Below are 27,392 nucleotides of genomic sequence, written 5' to 3' on the forward strand. Positions count from 1 at the left end.
AGGACTCACCGTCCACAAGCGCACATGCGTGGCATGGGTTGTAGGGCGCTAGTGGCGCACAAGCACTTAACACTTTCCACGCTTGCATCGTTGTGAGATTGTGACCATTGATAATGATCGAATGGTTAAAATACTAATCTTATATAGGTGCAACCTGGTCGACGATACAATCGATGGAATATGAAATCTTGGGAGTCTCGACTAGGCTAGACCAAGTCAACGCCAGGTGCGACCAGGTCAAATCTACTTTACGATTTGAATAGATGCAACCTTTCAAAAAAGGCATAATTTTGTCTATAAATAGATAGAATTAACTCCAATAAACATAAAATTCATCATTATCTCCTTCTCTTTCTTACAAAAAGCTTCCTCAAATTATATCTTTTTAAAATCAGGATTTTATTATCTGCAGAAATAGAATTCCCAAAAATTTGTTCAGATTACTTTAAGAGTGTTTGTGATCAGTTTTCGTTTGTATATAATGCATAATCTAGGCTTCATTGTATCCTGGAAATATATTTACTGACTCAATACACAATAATTTAGTGGGGGCAAATAACCTTTTAAGGAAAACAACATTGTAACATGCCTTGAAGTAATTTCTTTTCTGTAGCATTTCCTCATCTTATTCCTACATGTTGCATCCTTTATAACACATGAGTCCAAGGTTTAGTGTGAGCCACAAAAGGAGAATGAGTTTATTCCACATACCTCCTCTAAAATTTCAAAATTTATGAACCTCTTGATATTTAATTATTAATGCTTAGGAAACTTAGTCCCTTTTGGAACTTGTTATTTTTGCAAATATCAAGCATGGTCTACATCTTTTTATCAAATTTTAAAAGAGGTTCATTAAATTTATAAAACATCAAAAGAGATTTGCATTTTTTTTTCTCAATCCCACTTTGAAAATTTTTAAACCTGGACTGATTTTCGCAACTTTTTATTTAGCTGTTTTTTTAGTTTGATGACCCTTCCTTCAGAGTTAATTTTTTATACTAACAGTTGCAGCCAAAAATTGAATGACCTTCACAATCCTTGATCACAACCAACTGAAAAGAGATAAATATACAAGACTTGGAGGACCCGAGGTGTACTCTGAGGGATCTCTCCGATGCCTAAGTCAGAGATTGGCTTGAGAGGTTTTTTATGTAACAGTAAAGTATAGTTTTAGACTGAGATACCTTAACCTCTTCTCTGAATCTCCATTTATAGTGATGAAGTTTGACCCAAGGGTGATATGCCATTTATTGGCGAATTATGGTGCGAGCGTGAATTGTTTCGGTTGTTATAGCGTTGGCATAGATTGCTTTGATCATCATGGAGCTGGCGTCAATTGCTCTGGCTGAGCAATTGACTTGGGTGGTAACTGCCCTCATCAATGCTGGGCTCTAGTATCCTCTGGACTTATGGTTAGTGATATATTTGGGGTATATCAGCTGCCCCCCCTTCAGTTTCAAATTTTTTGAAACTTGTTTCCAAAGTTTAAAAGTTGTTATGTCTTTTTATTTATTTATTTATTTTTTTTTTGGTGAGCTCTCTCTCCCTATATTTGGCTTCTTGAGCCAAAGGGCTTGCCGAGCCGATGTTGGTGGGTAGTCGGCTTATCTGAGCTGAGATTGAAGCAGTGTCGACTTTTATCGAGTCGGTTAATGCCGAGTATGCGGCTTCCGAGTCGAGATTGTTGCAATGTTAGCTTATCCGAGCTAGTTTTTGATGAATATGCTGTTTCCGAGCCGAGACCATAGTAACGTTGACTTATCCGAGCCGACTTTTTTGTGTATGTGACTTCCCAAACCAATTGGAGTAGAGTTGGATTTTCTGAGCCGATTGTTGTTGGGTATTTTGTACCGACCCATTTTTCAAGGGGTATTTTGTGTTGAGCAACTCTTCAAGGGAATTTTGTGTTGAGCAGCTCTTTGTGATGCATTTTGTGCCGAGTGGCTCTTTGCAAGGCTTTTTGTGTTGAGCAACTTTCTGATTACGCGCCACAGTTGCGTAATTATGCATTTAATTTCATGCATTCAAGATCATAATTTTAATTAAAATGCCCAATTTTGTCTAATAGTTTAATCATTGAGCTCACTCGATAATTTTAAGATAATTACCCTATCTGTTGCTGAACATTTATGGACACTCGTGTTTGATTATTGTAGGATAGTTTTTTTTTAACATTAAATTTGAAATTAGAATGTACGCAGGTCATGAGAATGAAAAGGTGTCGTGTATATGAGGCGGAGTCCAAATCAATACTGTGAGCATTCGGGATTTTCATGAACATTTAAAGGATAATTTTTGGAAGTCGAGTCATGCACACAAAAAGAGGCCATTTTCGGCACTACTTCGTAATCTTGGCATAACTTTCTTTTCAGAGCTCTGATTCAGATGATTCAAAATGTTGTCGAAAGCTAAGGAAATTCTCTACAATTTTTGTGTTTTGAGCATTGAGAGTTACGGGCTGTAGGAGGGTCGAAAGCGAGCTTAAAAGTGGAGGGTAGATCGTATGCTTTTGAAAAAAGAAAAGAAAAGAAAAAAATAAAAAAGAAATATTAAAGATGATGTGACCCGACCATGTAGCCGGGTCATCTTAGCAACACGCTGGGTGAGGAACAAAAGAAAGGAAAGAAAGAAAAGAAAAGAAAGAAAAGGAAAGAAAGGAAAGAAAGGAAAGAAGGAGATTTTGAAGAGTCAAAGAAGGTAGGCTACTTGGGAACTTCTTCTAGGGGACTTTTAATTGTAGATTAGAGGTCGTGCGCTGGGTTTTTTCTAAAGGAGGTTGTGCAAGGAAAAGGAGTGAATGAGGCGCTGGGTTTGTAGGGTAAAGAGGTATATATATTAATATTTTTTAGAGCAGTAGGAGGAGAACCCTATTGAGGAGGCCTTGCGCAGGAAGCAAATAGGGAGGCTTGAAAATATTTCTTCTTGCTGGGAGGTTTGGAAAAGGAGACAAAAAGGAATTTTTTTTTTCTTTTGTGGAAGCCACACACGCGCAAATTGTCTTTTGGTGGAGGCTGTGTGCACGGAGGCTTTCTTGGATCTCAAAGAGGCGGCGCTGTAGGAAAAAAACAATACGAACAACGGCAAAGGAGAGGTGGCGGCGCGCAGCAAATTAGAATCTTTTCGAAATCGAAAGGTGGCGAACAAAGGCAGTGCTCGGGGTGTTCGCGGCCAGCGATGGAGATGTTGTGAGTGTTGATTTTTACTCTACTCTCCAAATAAAAGAAAACATGGTGGAATCTTTATTGTTGGATTTAATTTTCATAATGAACTAAATTTTTGTATTCTAGGAAAACGATGTAACCCAGTTTCGAACTATGCTTGCTCGTTGATGCTAATCTGAATTAGTTTTCCTTATTGTTTGTTTGAGTTATTATGACGCCCCGAAACCCGCCAAGTGGGGCCCAGGTGCCACGTGTTCCAATCACCTACATCTGATACCATAATTATCATGCACGTAGCGGAACATAAATAAATAACCTCAAATAAATACCATAGTTTTATATAACAACCCAAAAACGAATACTACAACATCCAAATATCTATCTCCACAACCAGTATTTAAAACATAATCACGTACAAATATATCTATACATATATCTGTATCTCACAATACCCTAAAAAGAAACGAACAAAAACAGTCCTAGCCTAGGCCTTCAAACCCGGTCTCCAGAAGAACCTGAAAAATTGTTAATCCACTAGGGTAAGACACTTCTCAGTAAGGGTGGAATAAATTATAACAGTGTGTGACAAATGAGTTTTTAATATTTACATATCAAAATAAACTGCTTCTCACATAATATCAATAACAACTGAGAAAATGTACCATTAATAACATTCTTGACATCTAATATCATACACACATCCAAATGCACAAGTACATAATTTTTATGCAGGCAAAAGTCCCCAAGAATAAGGAAGATTACCCACCCATACAAGTAGCTTACCTCTGTTCTGGTACTAAAAACTACCTACCAGAGCATTCACCTTACTCAGTAAGCACTCGGGTGAAGTATTACCTTGCCGCTAGTACACACATATTTATTATTTTAAAGGCGAAGGTTTTCAAGGATCGGGATGTCTACCCACCCATACAAGTAGCATCCCTTTGCACTGATACCAAGAAACTGCCTAGCAAAGCACTCGCCTTTCTCAGCAAGCCCCCCAGTGGTATGTTTATCTCGCCACATGCACACACATGCATTCACAATATGTTATACCATTATTTTTATGCTATAATTAAATTCATATGCGCACAACACATCCACAAAGGAATCATGCAACTTATACTTCGTCTTCCAATGTCCTCAGTACGTGGCCCACACAGAGCAACTGCGTACATATCAATACGTGGCCCACATAGGTACCTATGTACTTCTTATCTACATGTGGCCCACACAGGCACTACTACCCACACAGGGTACATAACATGGTCCACATAGGTGCCATTATCCACACAGGATATAACGTGGCCCACACAAGCACCACTCCAGCTTCTGCAACACGTGGCCTACACAGGCACCACTATTTACCAGTATCCAATCCCCATGACCTACCCGTCATACATCAGTAGAACAAGCTCCTCGACCTACCAATGTCCTACCCCATATAAATAACAATATGACAAGCTCCTCGACCTGCCAACGTCATATCATGATTTGCATCTAGGTAATATAACAATCTCCTCATGCCAACGTTATATTGAGGTGCATACGAATAACCACACCAATTAGTTCACACAGACGCATCAATGCATTTCCACGCAGGAATCCAACAGATCAATACATATCCCACACAGTATTCCAACAAATCAATACATTTCCCACACAATATTCCAACAGATCAATACATTTCCACATAGGAGTCAAACATAACAATTCATTCATCATGTCATAATCATTCCAAACATCGCTCATGTAAGCCAAATACCACAGAAATTCATATTCAATTTATTAGAAAGTAATTGTTCTCATGCTACACAATTTTAATATCATAAGCAATTATCCCCAAATATAACCTTAAACCAAAATCATCATTTTTCCAATAATCAGGCTATTCCGAAAATCATATAGATAAATAATAAATTTCATATGCTCGTAAATAATCGGTTTACCTTAAAAAAATACTGATATAATTTTATTTCCCCTTACATAATTCCCTGAACCACGCCTGCAGGGCTCCCAAGATTATACCCACGATGCTCACCCGAACCCTAATTTAATCAAATCAACCCCAATAAAATATTATTTTAACATTTCCTAATTTACAATAATTAAATAATAATTAATTTCTAAATAACCAATTTATCCTAATTTTAGGACTATTTTCACAACGACCCCACGAGAAATCTGCTCCGCTAGACTTGTAGAGAATCATCCCTAGATTTTCGTGGTGGTGTTCGATCGTCAATTTGGCTTAAAATTTAAGAAAAATTGAGACAAGAATGAGAATTTGGCTTACCCCAAGAGATATGTCTACGTTACTTCTACAACAAATCCACTTCGGTAGATATGTCGGTAGCGGAGAATAGAGTTCAGTGGTATTTTAGGATTTTCAATTGGGCGAGAATCCGCCGCAAAATCGTAGAAAGAAGAGGAGTGGAGAACGTAAGCTGAGAGAAATTTTTTTTTTTCTTCTTTTTCTCTTTCTATTTGCGCCAACGTGAGTTGTCTTTTTTTTTTTTTTCTTTTTTTCTTTTTACTTCCTATTTGCTTCTTTAGCCTTTAAGTTTCCGTTTTTTTTTTTCTTTCCTTTATCCTTTGCATTACACTTTATTATATACTTATATATATATATATATATATATATATATATATATATATATACTTACATATATACTTTTATATATATATATATCCGAAATCCTCAAATTTCTTAATTTAATTAATTTTCTTAATAAAAATAATAATAATAATTTTTTAATTAATTAATTATTATTATTATTTTTTTTTTTTTGGGTCGTTACAGTTATTTTGTACTTAATGCTTTTAATTAACTAGCCATTAATTAAATGATATTAGTCTTGTGATTTGCTATCGAAAGGGGGGATCATAGGATAGATCTTGGGTAATTCAGCGTAGATAAATATATAGATTGAAAGACTTGTATGAATCTACATAGCATTAAAAATCAAGGTTGTTATTGCATTCTTGCGTTATGAATTTGCATAATCTTATGTTAAATAATAAACAAGAATAGGTTCTGATTGGCTATCGAAAGAGACCTTTGGAAAAATTGGAGATTTGCTAACAAATAGAGAAAACGAAATTGAATTAGTTAGATGAGTAAAGCATAGTGAGAAATTAGGTGAAATCGGTTTCCTAGAAGTTTTCACCATCAGTAATTTGATACATGACATCTAGTTTTGAATTCTCTTGAATAGTTTATTTAAAGTAGCTTTATTTAAATTTTGTAGTCTAAAATTATTAATCTTTCTAAATAAAATCAAGGTTAGTAAAATTTCGGTACTTGGTAAAATTAAGACATCAATCCCTAAGGATGATACTCTAGACATCATTATATTATAAAATTGTGATACTGTGCACTTGCAGTTTTGCACCGATCAAGTTTTTGGCGCCATTGCCAGGGATTGAGTTTTTCTTATTTTTGCCAATATTGATACAAAGTAATCTTTGTTTTAATTTAGAATTTTATTTTTATATTTATTATTTTATTTCTTTTTATTTTATTTTATTTTATTATTTATTTTTTATCTTCTTTATTTCAGGTGTGTTTTTTATGTGGATGCGTCGTGTTAGAACTCGTGCCATTATTCCTTTTCATCCGGAGATTGAAAGAACGCTCAGAGCACTAAGGAAAATGAGGGTACTAGCCATGGAGAATGGACAAGATAACGTGCAGCCATGCACCCTGAAGGATTATGTACGACCAGTTGTGAATGACAACTATTCGGGTATCAGACGCCAACCCATTAATGCCAACAATTTTGAGCTCAAACCAGCATTAATCAATGGTGTTACTGAAGACACCATTAGACTGAGATTGTTCCCTTTTTCTTTGAGGGACAAAACAAGAGGTTGATTACAGTCTCTACAACCTGGGAGTATCACTAGTTGGCAAGACATGGCAGAAAAATTTCTAACTAAATTCTTTCCACCTGCAAAAACAGCTCAACTCAGGAGTGAGATTGGTCAATTCAAGCAACATGATTTTGAATCACTCTATGAAGCATGGGAAAGGTATAAGGATTTGATTCGATGCTGCCCACAATATGGATTGCCGGATTGGTTACAAATTCAGATGTTCTATAATGGGTTAAACGGGCAAATTCGAACTTTAATTGATGCTGCATCTGGGGGAACTTTGATGTCAAAGACACCTGAAGGTGCTACTTCTCTTTTGGAAGAAATGACCTTAAATAACTATCAATGGCCAACCGAAAAAACTATGGCTAAGAAAGTTGCTGGGATTCATGAATTGGAGCCATTTGCTGCACTTTCAGCTCAAGTTGCTTCTCTGTCTCATCAGATTGCAACTTTGACCACCCAGAGGATACCACAAAGTGCAGAATATGTGGTAGCTACAAGTAGGATAGATCCGAGCAATGAAGCGAGTCATGAACAGGTTCAATACATCAATAATCGGAACTACAACTATAGGGGTAATCTAGTGCCACAATATTACCATCCAAGGCTTTGAAATCATGGGAATTTGTCTTATGGAAATACAAAGAATGTGCTGCAACCTCCTCCAAGACTTGATAGTCAATAAAGTGAGAAGAAGATGTCACTTGAGGATTCCATGATATCATTTGTTGAGGAGAAAAAAGACAGGTTTAAAAAGACTGATTCACAGTTGGAAAACATCGAGACTTATTGCAACAATATGGGAGCCACTATGAAGAATCTTAAAATGCAAATTGGGCAACTGGCCACGACTATAAATTCCCAACAAAGAGGAACTTTTCCTAACAACACAGAAGTGAATCCTAAGGAACAATGTAAGGCCATCACACTTAGGAATGGAAGAGAAATTGAGAAGTCACTAGCAAAGGAAACCATTTCCACACCTACAACTGAAAAGAATGGCCGAAGCAAGAATAAAGGGAAAGAAAAGGAGATTGTGGATGATACACTAGGCAAGACTGACACGTCACTAGCAATTTCATTTCCTGACAATCCTTCTATTCTCTCTACTCCACTTCTTTATCCTCAACGTTTTCAAAAAAAAAAATTAGATAAGAAATTTTCTAAGTTTTTGGATATTTTAAAGAAAAGTCACATAAATATTCCTTTTGCAGATGCCTTGGAACAAATGCCAAACTATGTCAAATTCCCGAAGGACTTCATTTCCAAGAAAAGAAGGTTGGAGGAGTTCAAAATAGTGAAGCTTACCGAGGAGTGTAGTGATATTCTCCAAAAGAAATTGCATAAAAAATTAAAAGATCCAGGGAGTGTTACTTTGCCTTGCACTATTGGAAATTCATTTTTGATAAAGTTTTATGTGATCTTGGTGCTAGCATTAATCTTATGCTACTTTCTGTTTGTAGATTGGGACTTGGAGATATGAAACGAACAACCATTTCTTTGCAACTTGTAGACCGATCCATCAAGTATTCACGTGGAATCATAGAACATGTATTGGTAAAGGTGGACAAATTCATTTTTCCTACTGATTTTGTGGTGTTAGATATGGAGGAAGATCAAGAAGTGCCACTAATTCTTGGCCGACCATTTTTGTAAGAACCCGAACCGTGATATATGGGTTTATTGCGTAAGAGAGGAAAAAAATGGAATTCTACAGACTTCGTCGACGAGGCCATATTTCATCGACGAAGGTAGAAGACTTGTCGTCGATGAAATTTAGAGCCTCATCGATGAGAAAAAGCCAAGGGGTTCAGGAAAATTTAAATATCAGGGTTTGTCGACGAAATCACTACCTCATCGATGAAATCCTTGAAGACCTCGTCGACGAGGACCGTAAAGTTCGTAGTTGGAATTCAGGTTAAGGTAAGGGGATTCTGTTTATATCAGTTCATTTTTGAAATCAGGATCAGTGAGCTTATAGGCTACGATCGTATGTATGTTTTGACTACTTATTTGGGGAAATCTATCAGGTAAAAACACGGGATTTTTAGGTTACAGTTTTCGAAAAAATTTGGGGATTTCGGGTATCATCTCTACTTTGTTTGGAAAATCGTTCGTTTTGTTTAAACTGTATTATTGAGATGACTGTTATCCATGTTTGCATAAACTGTATACTTGAAATCATAAACAATATGATTTGCCATAAACCAAATAAGTGTGGTATGTATGAATGTATGTATTTGTTCCAGGTATTTGTAAAACAGTTATGTGGCGGCTAATTACTGTACGCTGAAATGTATAGGAACGTGAGTTCCAAAATGATTCCAGGGGTTTGTAAAACAGCCAGGTTTCGGGTAGTTACCGTGGCGAGAGTGGCCGGCTCTATATCCGGGGTGTGAAATATCACCAGTATGTTCTGGCTGGTCACCGGTGGGTGTGATCTACACCGTTTGTAGCAATGGATTCACTGTGGGCTTAGGTTGTCGTAGCGTAATTGGCACGTGGCAATGTAATCGGGGTGAGACTAGGTGACCTTGTGTAGTTGCGTATGTAGCAATGGATTCACTATTGGGCCTGAGTCGTAGATCTTCGTAGTTGCATGTGTAGAAACGCAATCGCTGTGAGACTAGGTGACCTTGTGTAGTTGCATATGATGCAATGGATTCACCATTTGGCCTTGATCATCGCAGTGTAGTTGCGTATGTAGCAATGTAATCGCTGTAAGACGAGGTGACCTGGTGTAGTTGCGAACTAGTGTGATGACACTAACTGTATGTATGTATGTATGTTGGGTATCGTATGAACTGGAATGGTTTTTTGAAAATACTGGAATTGTATGTATTTTTTTGAAACTGTACGAATTGTTTCAAACTGTATCGTATGCATAGTGTTATGGAGTATGTAAAATGACACTAGTATGCCATACACTGATATAAACTGTTTTTTTCCTTACTGAGAGGTGTCTCACTCCGAATGTACGTACACTATTTTTCAGGGCCTTCAGGTAGCGGTAAGTAGCGTCCTAGCGTCTAGAAGCAAGGGTGTCGTAGCTACTGCTAGTACCTTCTAGGTACGAGTTTTGGTACCTAGGTTGTGAGGATAGTTTTGTAGACACTTGGGGTATGTTTTGTAATATGGGAATGTATCCTAGCTTGTATAGTATAGACTCTGGTATGATACTGGTTATGTATAAAAGACCGTATTTCGCTGCATAATCTGGATAGTATGGATGTTTGTATGTATGTATATAGGGCATCCGTTCACCCCACGAGGTCGGACCCTCTTTGTATGTTGTATCAGGTATGTTTTGATTGATACAGAGACAGGTTAGGTTACTTAAATTCACCCTCGAGTTCCATTTCCGGGTTCTGGGCGTGACAACTTGGTATCAGAGCTAACCAGGTTCTTAGGTCTTGTAGACTTGGTTAGGAGTATTGATGTGTACATACTAGAGTATAGGATGTGGGAAATGGGTAGTGTTGGTTGAGGGTTGTTCTGTTGCTAGATCGGAATGTGTCGACGGTATTCCGTGTTTTTCCTAGAATGACGATTCCTAATAAAGGCAGGGCAGACCATTGACGATTTTCATGTCGGTGTGATGGGACGGGCTTAGATCTGTGAGAGTAATAGTTGACATGATTAGGTCTATGATTGTGTTATCTGTGTACGATATAGGAATTATAATCGATTCCTATTCTGTTTTCAGTATGAAACCCAAGGATAATAACTTGGAGAGTGGCTTCGAGGAGATGGCAAGCGATGAGTCTCCTTCTGTGTCTCGTGGTTTGGCGAGAGAGGTAATCCGAGAGATTGGGCGGAGTCTTAGGAGACGCGAGAGTTCTCCTATTGATGCAGGGTGTACCATCGAGAGGTTCACACGCATGCACCCTCCGACATTTGCTGGAGGACCTGATCCGATAGTGGCGGAGGATTGGATTGAGAAGACTGAGAGGATTTTGGGAGTCTTCCATTGCACTGAGAAGCAGAAGGTCTTGTACACTACCTTCCAGTTGACTGGGGAGGCAAGGCGATGGTGGACAGCGGTGAGTCTGCTTGAGAGGCGGAGAATTGGTCCATCTGATATGACGTGGAGCCACTTCAAGGAGGTATTCTTTGAGAGATACTTTTCGGTCTCCACCCGGAATGCGAAAGCCGATGAGTTTTCAGGCCTGACACAGGGTACTTTGACGGTGCAAAAGTATGCTGCCAGATTTATCAAGCTATCTCGATTTGGACCGTACTTGGTTCCGAATGAGCACGAGAAGGCTCGGAGGTTTGAAAGGGGTCTGAGGAAAGACATCCGCCGTCTTGTGGGGATGCTGCAGATTCGTGAGTTCTCTATCCTGGTGGATAAAGCCACCATAGTTGAGACCGACCTTTGGGGAGATGAGGTAGTGCAGGTTCAAGGGAAGAAGCCAGTATCTTTTGGTCCTCAGAGTGGTCCTCGGCAGGGTCCATGGAAGAAGAAGAAGAACTACAGCTCTGGTTATCGGCAGAACACCGAGTAGCTAAACTCTCAATGGGATCCATCCTCCGCACCATACGCTAAGTGCCATAAATGGCACGATGGCAAGTGTCGACCATTTTGGGGTGTATGCTATAACTGTGGTGAGACAGGCCACATGGTGAAGAGTTGTTAGGAACATGGGAGGATTATGCCTGCACAAAGTCAGAGCCGTGGGAGTAATCAGATGCCTCGGGTGAATTACTAGGCAACCACAGCTCCGGCAAGAGTATATTCACTTACTCCAGCAGATGCAGAACACGCTGGGAACGTGGTGACAAGTACCATGTTATTGCTTTCGAATAAAGCTGTGGTGTTATTTGATTCGGGGGCAACCCATTCGTTCATATCTACTAGATTTGTGAAATTGTGTGGGATTGAAACCCAACTTTTGGATGAATGTTTGGATGTGACTATGCCGACTAGGAGTATAACGATTTGTACTAAGATGTTAGGAAACTGCCCAGTTGTGATTCAGGAGAGACTGTTACTTGTGAATCTTGTAGTATACGACATGTCAGGTTTTGATGTCATACTGGGAATGGATTGGTTGTTTTCCAGCTACGCGGTGATTGATTGTCGGAAGAAGGTGGTAGTATTCAGACCTCCTGGGAAGCAGGATTTTGAGTTCGCCGGATCGTGTGTGCGTTCTACGCCACAAATTCTATCAGCTTTACAGGCGAGGAGGTTCCTCTTAGATGGTTGTCATGGGTACCTAGCTTGTGTGAAGGAACCGCCGCGGGATGAGTTGAGACTCGAGGACATTCGGGTGGTCAACGAGTTTCCGGATGTGTTTCCAGACGACTTACTTGGTTTACCTCCGGATCATGAGGTGGAGTTTACTATTGAGTTGCTGCTTGGTAAGGCACCGATCTCTTAAGCTCCGTACTGGATGGCTCCAGCAAAACTTTCGGAGTTAAAGGAGTAGTTGCAGGTTTTACTGGACAGGGGATTCGTTTAACCTAGTGTTTCACCCTGGGGAGCTCCAGTGTTATTTGTGAAGAAGAAGGACGGGTCGATGCGCATGTGCATTGATTACCGTGAGATCAACAAATTAACAGTGAAGAACCGTTACCCTTTGCCTCGTATAGATGATCTTTTTGACTAGTTGCAGGGGACGCAGGTCTTTTCGAAGATTGACTTGCGGTCAGGATATCATTAGGTGAGGGTTAGAGCAGAGGATGTAGCGAAGACTGCTTTTCGAACCAGATATGACCACTACGAGTTTTTGGTCATGCCTTTTGGGTTGACGAATGCTCTGACGGTGTTCATGGATTTGATGAATAGGGTTTTCCATGAGTACCTAGATCGATTTGTAGTGGTATTCATTAAATACATTATGGTATACTTGAGGAGTACGGAAGAGCATGTGGAACATTTGAGGTTAGTGTTACAGATTCTGCAAGAGAAGAAGATGTATGCTAAACTGAAGAAGTGTGAGTTCTAGTTGAATCAGGTTGCGTTCTTAGGCCATGTGGTGTCTGAGGGCGGTATTTCTGTTGATTCCAATAAGATTGAAGTTGTGGTCGATTGGGTTAGACCAAAGAATGTGCAAGAGGTTCGGAGTTTTCTAGGACTAGCGGGTTACTATCATCGGTTGGTGGAGGGATTCTCTAAATTGTCTGGACCTCTGGCACGATTGACCAAGAAAGGAGTGCAGTTTGAGTAGACCAATGATTGCGAGCAGTGTTTTCAGCAGTTGAAACACCGACTGGTTACTGCTCCAGTATTAACCATTCCTTTAGGGGATGAGAGTTTTGTGATTTATAGCGACGCGTACTTGAAGGGTTTGGGATGTGTGCTTATGCAACAGGGTAAGGTGGTAGCTTATGCATCTCGACAACTTAAAGAGTATGAGAAGAATTACCCTACGCATGACCTAGAGTTAGTTGCTATTGTTTATGCCTTGATCTGGCGACATTATTTGTACGGTGTTCAGTGTGAGATTTTCACTGACCACAAAACCCTTAGGTATTTCTTCACATAGAAGGAGCTGAAGATGAGGCAGAGGCGGTGGCTAGAGTTGATTAAGGACTACTATTATACGATCAGTTATCACCCAGGAAAGGCTAATGTGGTAGCAGATGCGCTAAGTCAGAAGTCAGAGCATGCAGCAGTATCTGTAGTTGTAACTCAGCATCATGTTGACGAGATCTGGAAAGCCTTGGCATAGAGTTGGTTTTTGGTGATCATTAGGCTTTCATTGCTAATTTGGTGATCCATCCGACCTTGTTTGAACGTATTAAAGCTGCGTAGGCTAATGATGTGGAGTTAGCTAAGATTGTGGAGAAAGTGCAGCAGGGTTCGACTGCAGATTTTAACATTTATGACAGAGGTGTGTTGAGATTTGGGACCAGGTTGTGTGTTCCAAACGATGAGGAGATCAGAAAGACGATTCTGGAGTAAGCATATCGTTCTTTGCATACGGTACATTCGGGTAGTATGAAGATGTATCGGGATTTGCGCGAGTCCTTCTGGTGGAGTGGTATGAAGAGGGATATTGCCCAGTTCGTGGAGCAGTGTCTGACGTGTCAGCAGGTAAAGGCTGAACACCAGAGACCGGCAGGGTCGTTGCAGCCATTACCTATTCCGGTGTGGAAATAGGAGAACATTTCCATGGACTTTGTTACCAGCTTACCGACAGCGCTTCACGGGCAGAATGCTATTTGGGTAATTGTGGACAGGTTGACGAAATCTACTCACTTTGTACCGATGAAGGTTAGCTACCCTTTGAGTAAGCTAGCTGATATGTACGTGCATGAGATTGTGAGAATGCACGGGGTACCGGTGTCCATTGTTTCAGATCGGGATCCAAGGTTTACTTCTCGATTTTGGAAGAGCTTGCAGGAAGCATTGGGGACGAAGCTTACGTTTAGTATAGCGTTCCACCCCCAGACTGATGGACAATCGGAGAGAACAATACAGATCTTGGAAGATATGTTACGGGCTTGTGTATTGGACTTCAGTAGTAGTTGGATTCAGTTTCTGCCACTAGTAGAGTTTGCCTATAACAGCAGCTTCCAGGCTAGTATAGGAATGGCACCGTTCGAGGCTTTGTATGGTCGGAGGTGTCGATCTCCTTTATATTGGGATGAGGTCGGTGAACGTCAGGTTTTAGGACCTGAACTCGTGCAGCAGGCATCTAAGAAGGTAGGTTTGATTTGGGAGAGGATTAGATCGGCTCAGAGTTGGCAGAAGAGTTACGCGGATGTTCACCGCCGTGAGTTAGAGTTCGAAGAGGGAGGTAAGGTATTTCTGCGTATCGCTCTGATGAAAGGAGTGATGAGATTTGGCTCGAAGGGCAAGTTGATTTCGTGGTATATCGGACCATTCGAGGTACTTGAGCGAGTAGGTCCAGTAGCCTACAGAGTTGCATTACCTCCAGCACTTTTGAGGGTCCATGATGTGTTTCACGTATCCATGTTGAGGAGGTATGTGTTGGATCCGTAACATGTTATCTGTTACGAGTCTTTGGGACTTGAGGATACTTTAGCGTATAAGGAGATACCTGTTCAGGTTCTAGACCGTAAAGTTCAGAAGCTTCGTACCAAAGAGATACCATTAGTGAAGGTATTGTCACGGAACCACGAGGTTGAGGAAGCTTCTTGGGAACTAGAGACGGAAATACACCGGAAGTATCCACAATTGTTTGAGTAGTATTTGAATAGCAAGGTGGTATGAGTATGTATGTATGTATGTAATCCTCTGTTATCATATTGTATCTAGTGGTTAGTCTCAGGGAGAGTCATGTAGTATTGTGAGCTCCTGAGACCGTGTATGTATGTGACCACGGTATTCCTCCATCATAAGTGAGGGCATGTATGTATGTATTGTAACGAGGCTGCGTATAAATGGCCATCGTATTCTCTAGAGTATGTATGTATGTATCGTGACGGGGCTGCGTATAAATGGCCACCGTATTCTCTAGAGTGAGTATGTATGTATCGTAGAGAGACTGCGTATAGATAGTCACCGTTTCACTTCAGAGTATGTATGTAGTAGTATGAATGTGATTGTAAAGAGAGATTGCAACTTTCAAGGACGAAATTTTTGTAAGGAGGGGAGATTGTAAGAACCCGAACCGTGAAATATGGGTTTATTGCGTAAAAGAGGAAAAAAATGAAATTCTGTAGACTTTGTCGACGGGGCCATATTTCGTCGACAAAGGTAGAAGACTTCTCGTCGACGAAATTCAAAGCCTCATCGATGAGAAAAAGCCGAGGGGTTCAGGGAAATTTAAATATTAGGGTTCGTCGACGAAATTGCTGCCTCATCGACAAAATCCCTGAAGACCTCGTCGACGAGGACACCACTTCATCGACAAAATCCCCCAGGTCAAAGGTCTTTAAAAGGATATTTTGAGTTTGCTTCATTGTTAAGTTTTGGAAATCCTCTCTCTCTCTCTCTAGAACTTTCCCTCCACTCTCTCTCTCTCTCTAGTTTTGGTTACCGATCGTCACCGGAATCGTAAATCTAAAGTTACTGCGAGGATCAATGAAGGATTCTCTACATTTCTATTGAATCGGAATCTCGTTTCAAAGGATTTCGGGTTTCGGGCCAAAATCGAGGTAAGGCTCGATTTTCATTTCTGATTCAGTATATGTATAGTAGTACGGATTGTAAGTATGTTTTGTACTATGGTTTGTAGGTTTTGGAGTTTCGGTTCGTAGTTTTGAGGATCGTAAAGTTCGTAGTTGGAATTCAAGTTAAGGTAAGGGGATTCTGTTTATATCAGTCCATTTTTGAAATCAGGATTGGTGAGCTTATAGGCTACGATCGTATGTATGTTTTGACTACTTATTTGGGAAAATCTATTGGGTAAAAACATGGGATTTTTGGGTTACAGTTTTTGGGAAAATTTGGAGATTTCGGGTATCATCTCTACTTTGTTTGGAAAATCGTTCGTTTTGTTTAAACTGTATTATTGAGATGACTGTTATCCATATTTGCATAAACTGTATACTTGAAATCGTAAACGATATGATTTTCCGTAAACCAAAATAAGTGTGGTATGTATGAATGTATGTATTTGTTCCAGGTATTTGTAAAACAGCTATGTGCTGGCTAATTACCATATGCTGAAATGTATAGGAACGTGAGTTCCAAAATGATTCCAGGGATTTGTAAAACAGCCAGGTATCGGGTAGTTACCGTGGCGAGAGTGGCCGGCTCTATATCCGGGGTGTGAAATATCACCAGTATGTTCCAGCTGGTCACCAGTGGGTGTAATCTATACCGTTTGTAGCAATGGATTCACTGTGGGCCTAGGTCGTCGCAGCGTAGTTGGCACGTGGCAATGTAATTGGGGTAAGACTAGGTGACCTTGTGTAGTTGCGTATGTAGCAATGGATTCATTATTGGGCCTGAGTCGTAGATCTTCGTAGTTGCATGTGTAGAAACGTAATCGCTGTGAGACTAGGTGACCTTGTGTAGTTGCGTATGATGCAATGGATTCACCATTGGGCCTTGATTGTCGCAGCGTAGTTGCGTATGTAGCAATGTAATCGCTGTGATACAAGGTGACCTAGTGTAGTTGTGAACTAGTGTGACGACAGTGACTGTATGTATGTATGTATGTTGGGTATCGTATGAACTGGAACGGTTTTCTGAAAATACTGGAATTGTATGTATTTGTATGAAACTGTACGAATTGTTTCAAACTGTATCGTATGCATAGTGTTATGAAGTATGTAAAATGACACTGGTATGCCACACACTGATATAAACTGTTTTCTTCCTTATTGAGAGGTCTCTCACCTTGAATATACATACAATATTTTTCAGGGCCTTCAGGTAGCGGTAAGTAGCGTCCTAACATCTGGAAGCAAGGGTGTCGTAGCTATTGCTAGTACCTTCTAGGTACAAGTTTTGGTACCCAGGTTGTCAGGATAGTTTTGTAGACACCTAGGGTATGTTTTGTAATATGGGAATGTATATCCTAACTTGTATAGTTTAGACTCTGGTATGATACTGGTTATGTATAAAAGACCATATTTCGCTGCGTAATCTGGATAGTATGGACGTTTGTATGTATGTATGTAGGGCATCCGTTCACCCCACGGGGTCGGACCCTCTTTGTATGTTGTATCAGGTATGTTTTAATTGATACAAAGACAGGTTAGGTTACTTAAATTCACCCCCGGGTTCCATTTTCGGGTTCGGGCCGTGACAATTCTTGGTCACTGGAAGGGCGTTAATTGATGTTCAAAAGGGTGAGCTCACATTGAGAGTAAACAAGGAAGAGGTCATGTTCAACATCTACCAAGCCATGAGATTCCCAGAAGATCCAAGCACTTGGTTTCGGGTTGATGTCATGCAACAATGTATAGAAGAAGCCTTTCAGGAAGCTATACCAGTCGATCATCTAGAATGGTGTATCACTACTTCATCTCATGCTTATGATTTTAATAATTCTACTGTTTACAAATCTGATTTACCTTTTGCTAGTAAGGAATTTCTACACTATGTATTTGCTTTGGGAGCTTTGCAGCAAGCTACAATAGTTATCAATGAAGTGGGGAGGATAGAACCTATGGTCGAAAAGATAGATTCTAGAATTTCTAAAGAAATGATGCAGCAAACTACAACTCCATAGTTGAAGTAATTATTGAGCATCTTCACTATGCATTTTTAGGGGATAATGACACCTTTCTAGTGATTGTCGCTGCATCACTCACATCGGAGGAAGAGGAAAAGCTGCTGCGTGTGTTGAGGGAGCATAGGACAGCCTTGGGATAGACTATTTCTAACATAAAAGGTATAAGTCCTTTAATTTGCATGCACAAGATATTAATGGAGGAACTTTACAAACCATCAATCGAGCACCAAAGACGATTAAATCCAGCAATGAAGGAAGTTGTGAGAGCTGAAATTTTAAAACTTCTCGATGCTGGAATTATTTATGTTATTTCAGACAATTCATGGGTAAGTCCAGTGCAGGTTGTGCTAAAGAAAGGTGGAATGACGGTGGTGAAAAATGACAACAATGAGTTTATTCCTATAAGAGCAGTCACGGGATGGCGTGTATGTATGGATTACCGCAAGTTCAATAAAGCAACAAGGAAGGATCATTTTCCACTTCCCTTTATTGATCAAATGCTGGATCGATTGGCCAGATATTCCTATTATTGCTTCTTAGATGGTTATTCGGGGTATAATCAGATTGACATAGCCCTCGAGGATCAGAAGAAAACAACATTCACATGCCCTTATGGAACATTTGCGTTTAGGAGGATGCCTTTCAGATTGTGCAATGCCTCAACGACATTTCAGCGTTGCATGATGGCTATCTTTTTTGATATGGTGGAAGAGATAATGGAAATTTTCATGGATGATTTTTCAGTTTTTGGAACATCTTTTGATCATTGCTTGCTTAATTTAACCCTTGTTTTGTAGAGATGTGAAGATAAAAATCTAGTCCTAAACTGGGAGAAGTATCATTTCATGGTTCAAGAAGGGATCGTGCTTAGCCATAAAGTGTCATCTAAAGGAATTGAAGTTGATCGAGTTAAAATTGCAATCATAGAAAAACAACCATCCCTAAATAATGTGAAGGGAATCAGAAGTTTTCTAGGACATGCAAGATTTTACAGACGATTTATAAAGGATTTTTCTAAACTCTCTAAACCTTTATGTAATCTTCTTGAAAAAAATTCTGCATTTGACTTTAATGATGTATGTTTGCAGGCCTTTAACGCAATTAAGGAGAAACTAATTTCAGCACCAATTATGACTGCACTTGATTGGAGTCAACCTTTTGAAGTCATGTGTGATGGCAGTGACTTTGCAATTGGAGCAGTGCTAGGCCAAAGGCGAGACAAACTGTTTAGGGCTATATATAATGCAAGTCGGACATTGAATGATTCTCAATTAAATTATACAACAACTGAGAAGGAGATGCTTGCTGTGGTGTTCGCTTGTGATAAATTTTGGTCTTACCTTATTGGTACAAAGGTGATAGTGTTCACTAATCATGCAACACTTCGCTATTTGTTTGACAAGAAGGATGTCAAGCCTAGGTTGATTTGTTGGATCCTACTTCTACAAGAATTTGACTTGGAGGTTCGCGATAAGAAAGGGAGTGAAAATTTAGTTGTTGATCATCTCTCTCAATTAGAGCAAGAGGAAGTAAGACCAGGTTCAATGATCCAAGAAGCATTCCTTGATGAGCAGTTATTTGCATGCGAGATCAAGCTTCCTTGGTACGCTGATATTGTAAACTACCTAGCTTGCAATGTATTGCCACCAGATCTCACGTACCATCAACACAAGAAGTTTCTACATGATGTGAAATATTATCTTTGGGATGAGCCTTTACTATTTAAAAGATGCCCTGATCAAATCATCTGAAGATGTGTACCAGAAGAAGAGATGCAAGCCATTCTTCATCATTACCATTCCTCATCATATGGAGGACACTTTGGAGAAACACGTACAACAACTAAAGTACTTCAAAGTGGCTTCTTTTGGCCTTCTATTTTTCGTGATAGTTACACTTTGGTGAAAACTTGTGACCGGTGCCAACGTATGGGAAATATTTCAAGACATCAAGAGCTACCATTGAAAAACATCTTAGAGGTTGAGTTGTTTGATGTGTGGGGAATAGATTTTATGGATCCTTTCCCTCCTTCTTTTGGCTATGTTTATATCTTGTTAGCAGTTGATTATGTGTCAAAGTGGGTGGAAGCAATTGCTACAACAACAAATGATGCAAAGGTAGTGCTCAATTTTTTGCATAAGAATATATTCACAAGATTCGGCACTCCACGAGCTATTATTAGTGATGAAGGGACCCACTTTTGCAACAAGTTATTTGACAATCTTCTTTCTAAATATGGTGTGAAGCATAAGATAGCACTTGACTACCATCCTCAAAAGAATAGCCAAGCTGAAATTTCAAATCGAGAAATCAAGAACATCCTTGAGAAGACGGTCAACTCCAATTGAAAGGATTGGGCAAAGAAGCTTGATGATGCTTTGTGGGCATACCACATTGCTTTTAAAACACCTATCGGGATTTCCCCTTATCGATTAGTGTTTGGAAAAGCGTGCCATCTCCCGGTGGAATTGGAGCATAAAGCCTATTGGGCTGTAAAGAAACTTAATTTTGATTTGAAGGCAGCATGTGAAAATCGACTTCTTCAATTGATTGAGATGGATGAGTTCATGAATGATGCGTATGAAAATGCAAAAATCTACAAAGAACGGACGAAGAAGTGGCATGACAAGCAAATTCTCAAGCATGAGTTTGCTCCAGGTTAGCAGGTTCTACTTTTCAACTCACGATTAAAACTCTTCCCAGGTAAGTTAAGGTCAAGATGAACAGGTCCTTATACAATTGACAAAGTTTTCCCTTTTGGAGCAATAGACTTGAAGGACAAGACAGGGAACATATTCAGAGTGAATAGTCAGAGATTGAAGCACTATTATGGAGAACAAGTGGAGAGGAACCGTGAGTTTGTTCCTCTTGGAGATCCTCATTGATGAAGGCTGAAACGTCTGGTTGGAGACGTTAAAACAAGCGCTTATGGGAGACAACCTAAAGAGTTTTTATTTTGTTTATTTCTTTTATCTTTATTACTTTGTTTATTTATCTATCACTTTTGAATAATTTATATTTTTTATGTAGGTTTATTTAGCACAAGTACAAAGCTAAAAATTTAATTCTTCGATGGATTCACCAAGAAGCCAGGGAAGTTTCTTTCTTTTCTTCGATCTTTCTCATCTTTGAATAACATTGAAAAACAAATGTGAATATGCAGGAATAGGCCACGAGTGACACTACTTTTTCCCTTCATATACTTGCATATAACCTAGGAGTACACACTTGGATCATTTATGTGTAGTTTCTCTTTATATGACTAAACTAGGAATTGTAACTCATTGAAAGTTGATTGGTAGTTCAATTGTGTTAATTTGACAATATAAACTCTTGTATCTACATGTTATCTCTGGAGGCTAAATAATTACACGTTCACGTGACTTGTAGCACTTAAGGTTCCTTGTGAATACTGAGAGAGCACCCGTGGCGACTTTGACACCTTGTGAGGTATTGTTGAGCCATTTATCGTTCTTTTGGGTTTTTTACATCAACTCAGAGTTTATGAAACTCAACTTTCCCTATTTTTTCTAGATATTCTTTGTACACTAGTCTTGGTTTTTGAATTGCTAGCCTAGGGATGATATCTAGTGGGGAGATAGAAATCTAGATCTTGTAACTTACTCAAGATGTGAAGGCTGAGCCACCCCTAGAAATAGACTTATTTCATGGACTCTTGTTCGAGCTTAATGCACATAGGTGGTATGAAAATAATAAAAGAAGTGTTATGATTGTCCTAATTAACCATGAAAAGAAAGAAATTGAAAAATGAGCAGAAGAAAGAAAAAGAGAAATAGAAATACCTCAGAAGAGGTGAGAGATTAATACTTGCTCCACACAACTACAAAAAAAGTCAGGGATACGACACATGTTCTCCACATATGAAGACTCTTCACTCGCCTAATGCCTTAGATGTATTCACGCCTGGTTTGTGAATAAGTTGATCTAGGGTGTTCTTGGTTGGATATGGCAAGTAGGTGAGAAGATGCTAAGGTGAAGGACCTGACACCTCGTAAATAGGCTGGATCCTTTTTAAATTGATCCACTCCGTACATTTAGCGTTTGTTCCTTGCAATATGTGGGATGTTTAATCATGACACTCCTCCTCACATATGATGAGTGAACCCATCCTTTTGAGTGTTTTTGAGGGTATACTAGTTAAGCCAAGTCAAAGCAACAGTTGTTTAGGTGTCCACGGATATCCTAGGTATAATGAGTCACACAAATTATACATGCTTCGAGATTTTGCCTATTTATACTCGAATTTATATGGCTACATTAACTTTGAATTGAGCTTGCTGGTTAATTTTACGTGAGTTTACCGTTCTTAATGACTATATAATGATGAAACTTGCATGAATGACTTATTTCGGAGTTGTATGCATTGTGTATGAATGAGCTTGTGTGTCGTTTGGTGATATTTCTGTATGTGAAATGGCATGGTTGCGTTGCATGTGCGAAATTTGTGGGTACCACCCTGAATTGCATTCATGTTACTTTTGAACCATTTTTACCTTACCTTTGTGAATTTTTGCTCTTCATTTCAGCTGGTTTTTCTTTGCCTAATGAGTTGAGCTCATCTTTTGAGTTGTGCTCATCGTTTGAGCTATGATCATCTTTCGTGTTGAGCAGCTCTTCAAGGGCATTTTTTGCCGAGCATTTTTTTGCAAGACTTTTGTGCTGAGCAGTTATTCGAGAGGCTTTTTGTGCTATTTTTGGATTAATGAGATGTGCTCATCTTTTTTAACGCTTTTGGCTTAATGAGCTGTGCTCATATTTTGGGCCGTTTTTGGGCCTCACAAGCATTGCTCGTCAGTTGGACCGAATCTTCTTTGTCAAATGAGCTGTGCTAATATTTTAGACAGTTTTCGGATCTCATGAGCGTTGCTCATCAGTGGGGACGATTCTTCTTTGCCTAATGAGTTGTGCTCATTTTTTGGGCAGTTTTTGTGCCTCACGAGCATTGCTCATCAATTGGACCAATTCTTCTTTACCTAATAAGTTGTGCTCATTATTGGGCAGTCTTCAAGCCTCACGAGTATTGCTCATCAGTTAGGTCAGATCTTCTTTGCCTAATGAGCTCTGTTAATTTTTTGGGCAGTTTTCGGGTCTCACGAGCATTGCTCGTTAGTTGGGCCAGTTCTTCTTTGCCTAATGAGCTGTGCTCATCTTTTGGGCAGTCTTTGGGCCTCACGAGCGTTGCTCGTTAGTTGGACTAGTTCTTCTTTGCCTAATGAATTATGCTCATCTTTTGGGCATTCTTCAGGCCTCACAAGCTTTGCTCGTCAGTTGGGCCAATTCTTCTTCTCCTAATGAGCTGTGCTCATCTTTTGGGTAGTCTTCGGGCCTCACGAGCATTGCTCGTCAGTTGGGTCAGTTCTTCTTTACCTAATGAGCTGTGCTCATCTTTTGGGCAGTCTTCAAGCCTCATGAGCATTGATCGTCAGTTGAGCTGGTTCTTCTTTGGTAATTTATCTACTAGAGAACCTTATTGTGATTTTCAAATGATAGGACAAGTCGCTCTACTTATTTTATTATTTAATCAAAATAAAAACTGACACTAAACAACCCATTATGGGCTCCACAATATCGTTTTTATCTTTTAATAGAGATTATAATATTTACTTCATCATGACTTTGATTGTATGCAAGTTTAGCGTAAAAAATTAGGTTCTTGCATAAAGAAACCAACTTGAAGGAGAAAAGTCCATACCTTGAGAATCAATCAAGGATGACGGCTCAACACTTTAGTACATCTGTGCATCTCTCATTCCGCAGGGCCTTGAAATGTGTGGCAACATTTTCTTCTCCAACGGAAATACCAGCCTTATGTTTTGAAGATGTTAAAGTGTGATAATCATGTTGGATTTGAAATAGGCTCACAACTAACTTGATCGAAGGAACCTCTCCAGGAGGGACGCTCCCCATGGGTTGATTCCGTGCTCACTGAATTTTGATTTCGCAGGCTATGGAAAAGGAATGGTGAAGTGTTCTGAAGATATCTCCTCCATTCTGAAACCTCAAATCAGAGTGAGTGGAAAGGAGGAGAAAGAATGCAAATCGTTTACTATTGTCACCATTGATGATGATGAAGATTTCCATGTTCTGTAGGCTCCTTTCCGTATCGATGTGGAAGCTGGCCACATGAATATTTCTTTTTATTCTCATGTTTCGATGGCCCAAAGTGCTACAACTTGCAGTAGTAGTAGCAGATCTATTCGAACTGAGGAGTGGCGAGATCTTGAATTTCGATTTGCTTTGGGGTTGAATGATAACCCCTCTGTAGCTTTTCCTGATATGGTCGTTGACAGACCCATAAAGACTATGGGAAGTCAAGATGTGTGTGCTTCTAAATCTATAGGTACCGAAGGCACTGACGAATCCCATGTTGAGTCTGTCAAGTCGGAGAAAGCTTGGATCTGCAAGGATTACAACTCCAATGGCAAGGACAATCAGATTATAATGCCGAGATGGTTGTTCAATTCGACAGATTCTTACAGTTTTGATTTCATTGGGGTTAAAGATGTGATTTCTGTTATTTTCAATATTAGTTAGAATTCGAAATCGGTTCGGGATAGATTTGTTTCAAAGGGTTTGGACGTGTATGCACAAAGTGTTTGATCATTTGTGGCAAAGGGCACGACAGGTGAGCGTGCAGTGTTATAGATTTTGTAGACTATTTTCATGTCGTCAGTGGGGTCTATAAACTCAGATTATTTGATGGTATCACAGTTGATCCGTGAGTCCTATGTTAGATTTTTCAAAAATGGGGCTGCAAGTGCAGATGTTGAAGTGATTCATGCCCGTGGCATATTGAAGTTTGATATTGAGATCTGCAAGATGTCTATCATTGACAATGGTGATTTTGTTACTGTTTGTTTTGATTATGGTGTGGATTGTTCAGTTGATTGAGCTCTAGGTGCTCAACAACATGTCACTAAGGAGCTCGATCTTGCTGTTTGACGTTTTGCCTATTGCAGTTGCTACAATTGTGCAACTTCAGTGTTTAGTGCACTGTTACGGTGGTTTGCGTTGCAATTTCAAATCAATTTTCCAATTGCAATTTCAAATTCACTGTTCAGAGCAATGTTTAGCGCACATGAATGTGCAGGAGTCATTATTGCTGACCCCATTGTGCATTTGGCCAACCCATTTGAATTTCAAAGCTTGACTTTGTTTATTTTTCTAGCAATGCAACTGTCATGATTGCTAACCCCACTCTGCATTTGCAAGGCCGGCTCTTCATTAAGGCCACCGAGGTGCTTGCCCCAAAAATTTTGGAGCTCCTAAATTTTTTTTTAATATAATAATGTTAATATTATTTATGGAATTTACGTGTTTGGTAGATGGAGTGCACATGTAGTGTAGCTAAAATTATTTAATGTACTTAGAAAAATTAATTTTAAATAAAAATAAAAATTAAATAAAATATTAAGGGCCTCTAATTAAATCATTCACCTAGGGCCTTATATTATGAAGAGTCGCTCCTGTGCATTTGGTGTATAGGTAATTATTCAATCAATTAAATGACTTGTAAAACATCCTATTATTTATTATTAGTCTTCAAGGTGGAGCTCTTGAAGCGTAGAAACTATGACATCTATTTGTTTTTATTTTTTAAAATTTTTATTATATGATGGAAAAACCTTACCTTGAAAATAGGCGCGTTGACTACATTAATCTTGTGTATAGAAGCATCAATTGTGATAGATTTGCATTACATCCGGAATTTTCCAATACACCAACCTGGGTCTGGTTATTCATCCGTCAATTTTCTTACTTGGCTTCTTTACTTTGAGCAAGGCGCCGTTGATGTTCTTGACGTACCCTTTATTTTCCCCGATGACCTTGCCAAGGAACACGACCGCTTCTTCGAGGTCGCTGTAGCAGGAGAAGAGACTGCGGAGGTTCTCCATATTCTTGTCTTCGAGAGTCGCCACGCTGGACTTAAATTTCATTGCCATTTTAATCCGTATCTGATTCCTCCACAGCCTAAACAGAACTTCAGAAAATCTGGTGTCGAAGCCTCGTCAGGCGTCGGACTCTGCCTACAAAGCGATTCGCTCGGCCTCTGTTTGCCGAGAAACAGGGCTGAGTTTCAGGGGCTTTGAGCTGGTGCGGCAGATCAGGAGTTGCTTGTGAGTGTACAAATCGACAGATCGGGAGCTGATCGTGGTGTCGATCTTTCGCTTCTCATCGCCCCGTTCTCGTCGTGGCTTCAGGAGATCTCATCACCACTCCTCTTGTTTATGATCTATGGCGATTCTCGGTTATTTATTTATTTATTATTATTACTGTAGTTACCATTATCGTAGTTGCTATTCCAGAAGGGCTACCACTTGCAATAACATTAAGCAGAGCCTTTTGCAAAGAGAAAATTAATGAATGATAAGGCTCTTGTGAGGCATCTATCCGCATGTGAGACGATGGGATCTACTACTTGCATTTAAACAGATAAGACATGCACTTTGAATTTTGGGTACTCCAACTTTCAATTCAGTCAAGAAAAAATGTCTATGCTTGTGAATCTTCTAGGAGGTGGTTTTCAAGCATTTTGCAAAGGAGCATCAGAAATAATTTTGAAAATGTGTGACAAGATGGTTAGTACAGATGGAGAGTCTGTAACCCTATAAGATAATTCCAGTGTCCATAATTATTCCAAATGATAACTATATGCTGCACTTTCTTGACCAAGGATTGAAAAAGAGAACCTCTCAATAATTCTCACGGATAGCGCCAACTGTTATAACAAAAAATTGAATGACCTTCATGATCCTTGATCACAATTACCTGAAAAGAGATAAGTAAGGCTTGGAAGACCCGGATTGTACTTTGGGAGATCTTTCTGATGCCTAAGTCAAGGATTGACTTGAGAGGTTTTTTATGCAACACTAAAGTAGAGTTTTAGAATTAGATACCTTAACCTCTTCTCTGAATTCTTATTTATAGCGATGAAGTTTGACCCAAGGGTGATATGTCATTTATTGACAAATTATGGCGCTAGCGTGAATCGCTTCGGTTGTTGTAGCGTTGGCATAAATTGCTATGATCATCATGGAGTTGGTGTCAATTGTTCTGGTTGAGCAGTTGACTTGAATGGTAACTGCCCTCATCAATGCTGGACTCTAATCTACTCTGGACTTATGGTAAGTGATATATTTGGGGTATATCACTAACCATCATTTTTCAATTAAATTATTGCGTGTAATAGAAAATATACTTCCACACCTTTCCATCCAAGAGTTGA

General features: G+C 39.4%; 1 long non-coding RNA gene and 1 other non-coding gene across 3 annotated transcripts; both read right to left on the bottom strand.

Moving 5' to 3' along the window:
• Positions 1 to 3,473: 3,473 nt before the first annotated feature.
• LOC131166846 (uncharacterized) lies at positions 3,474 to 26,715 on the bottom strand. 2 transcript variants are annotated; one of them, XR_009139880.1, is made up of 2 exons: positions 25,892 to 26,715; positions 3,474 to 3,676 (listed from the first exon to the last, which is right to left on the bottom strand). It is a non-coding gene; the product is annotated as an uncharacterized LOC131166846 (long non-coding RNA). The 2 variants fall into 2 exon arrangements; XR_009139879.1 differs by having other exon boundaries at positions 25,797 to 26,715.
• On the bottom strand, positions 7,129 to 7,235 carry LOC131167213 (small nucleolar RNA R71). Its single transcript, XR_009140068.1, has one exon. It is a non-coding gene; the product is annotated as a small nucleolar RNA R71 (small nucleolar RNA).
• Positions 26,716 to 27,392: the final 677 nt, after the last annotated feature.

Source organism: Malania oleifera, chromosome 10, assembly GCF_029873635.1.
Source record: "Malania oleifera isolate guangnan ecotype guangnan chromosome 10, ASM2987363v1, whole genome shotgun sequence".
Taxonomy (NCBI): Eukaryota; Viridiplantae; Streptophyta; class Magnoliopsida; order Santalales; family Ximeniaceae; genus Malania; species Malania oleifera.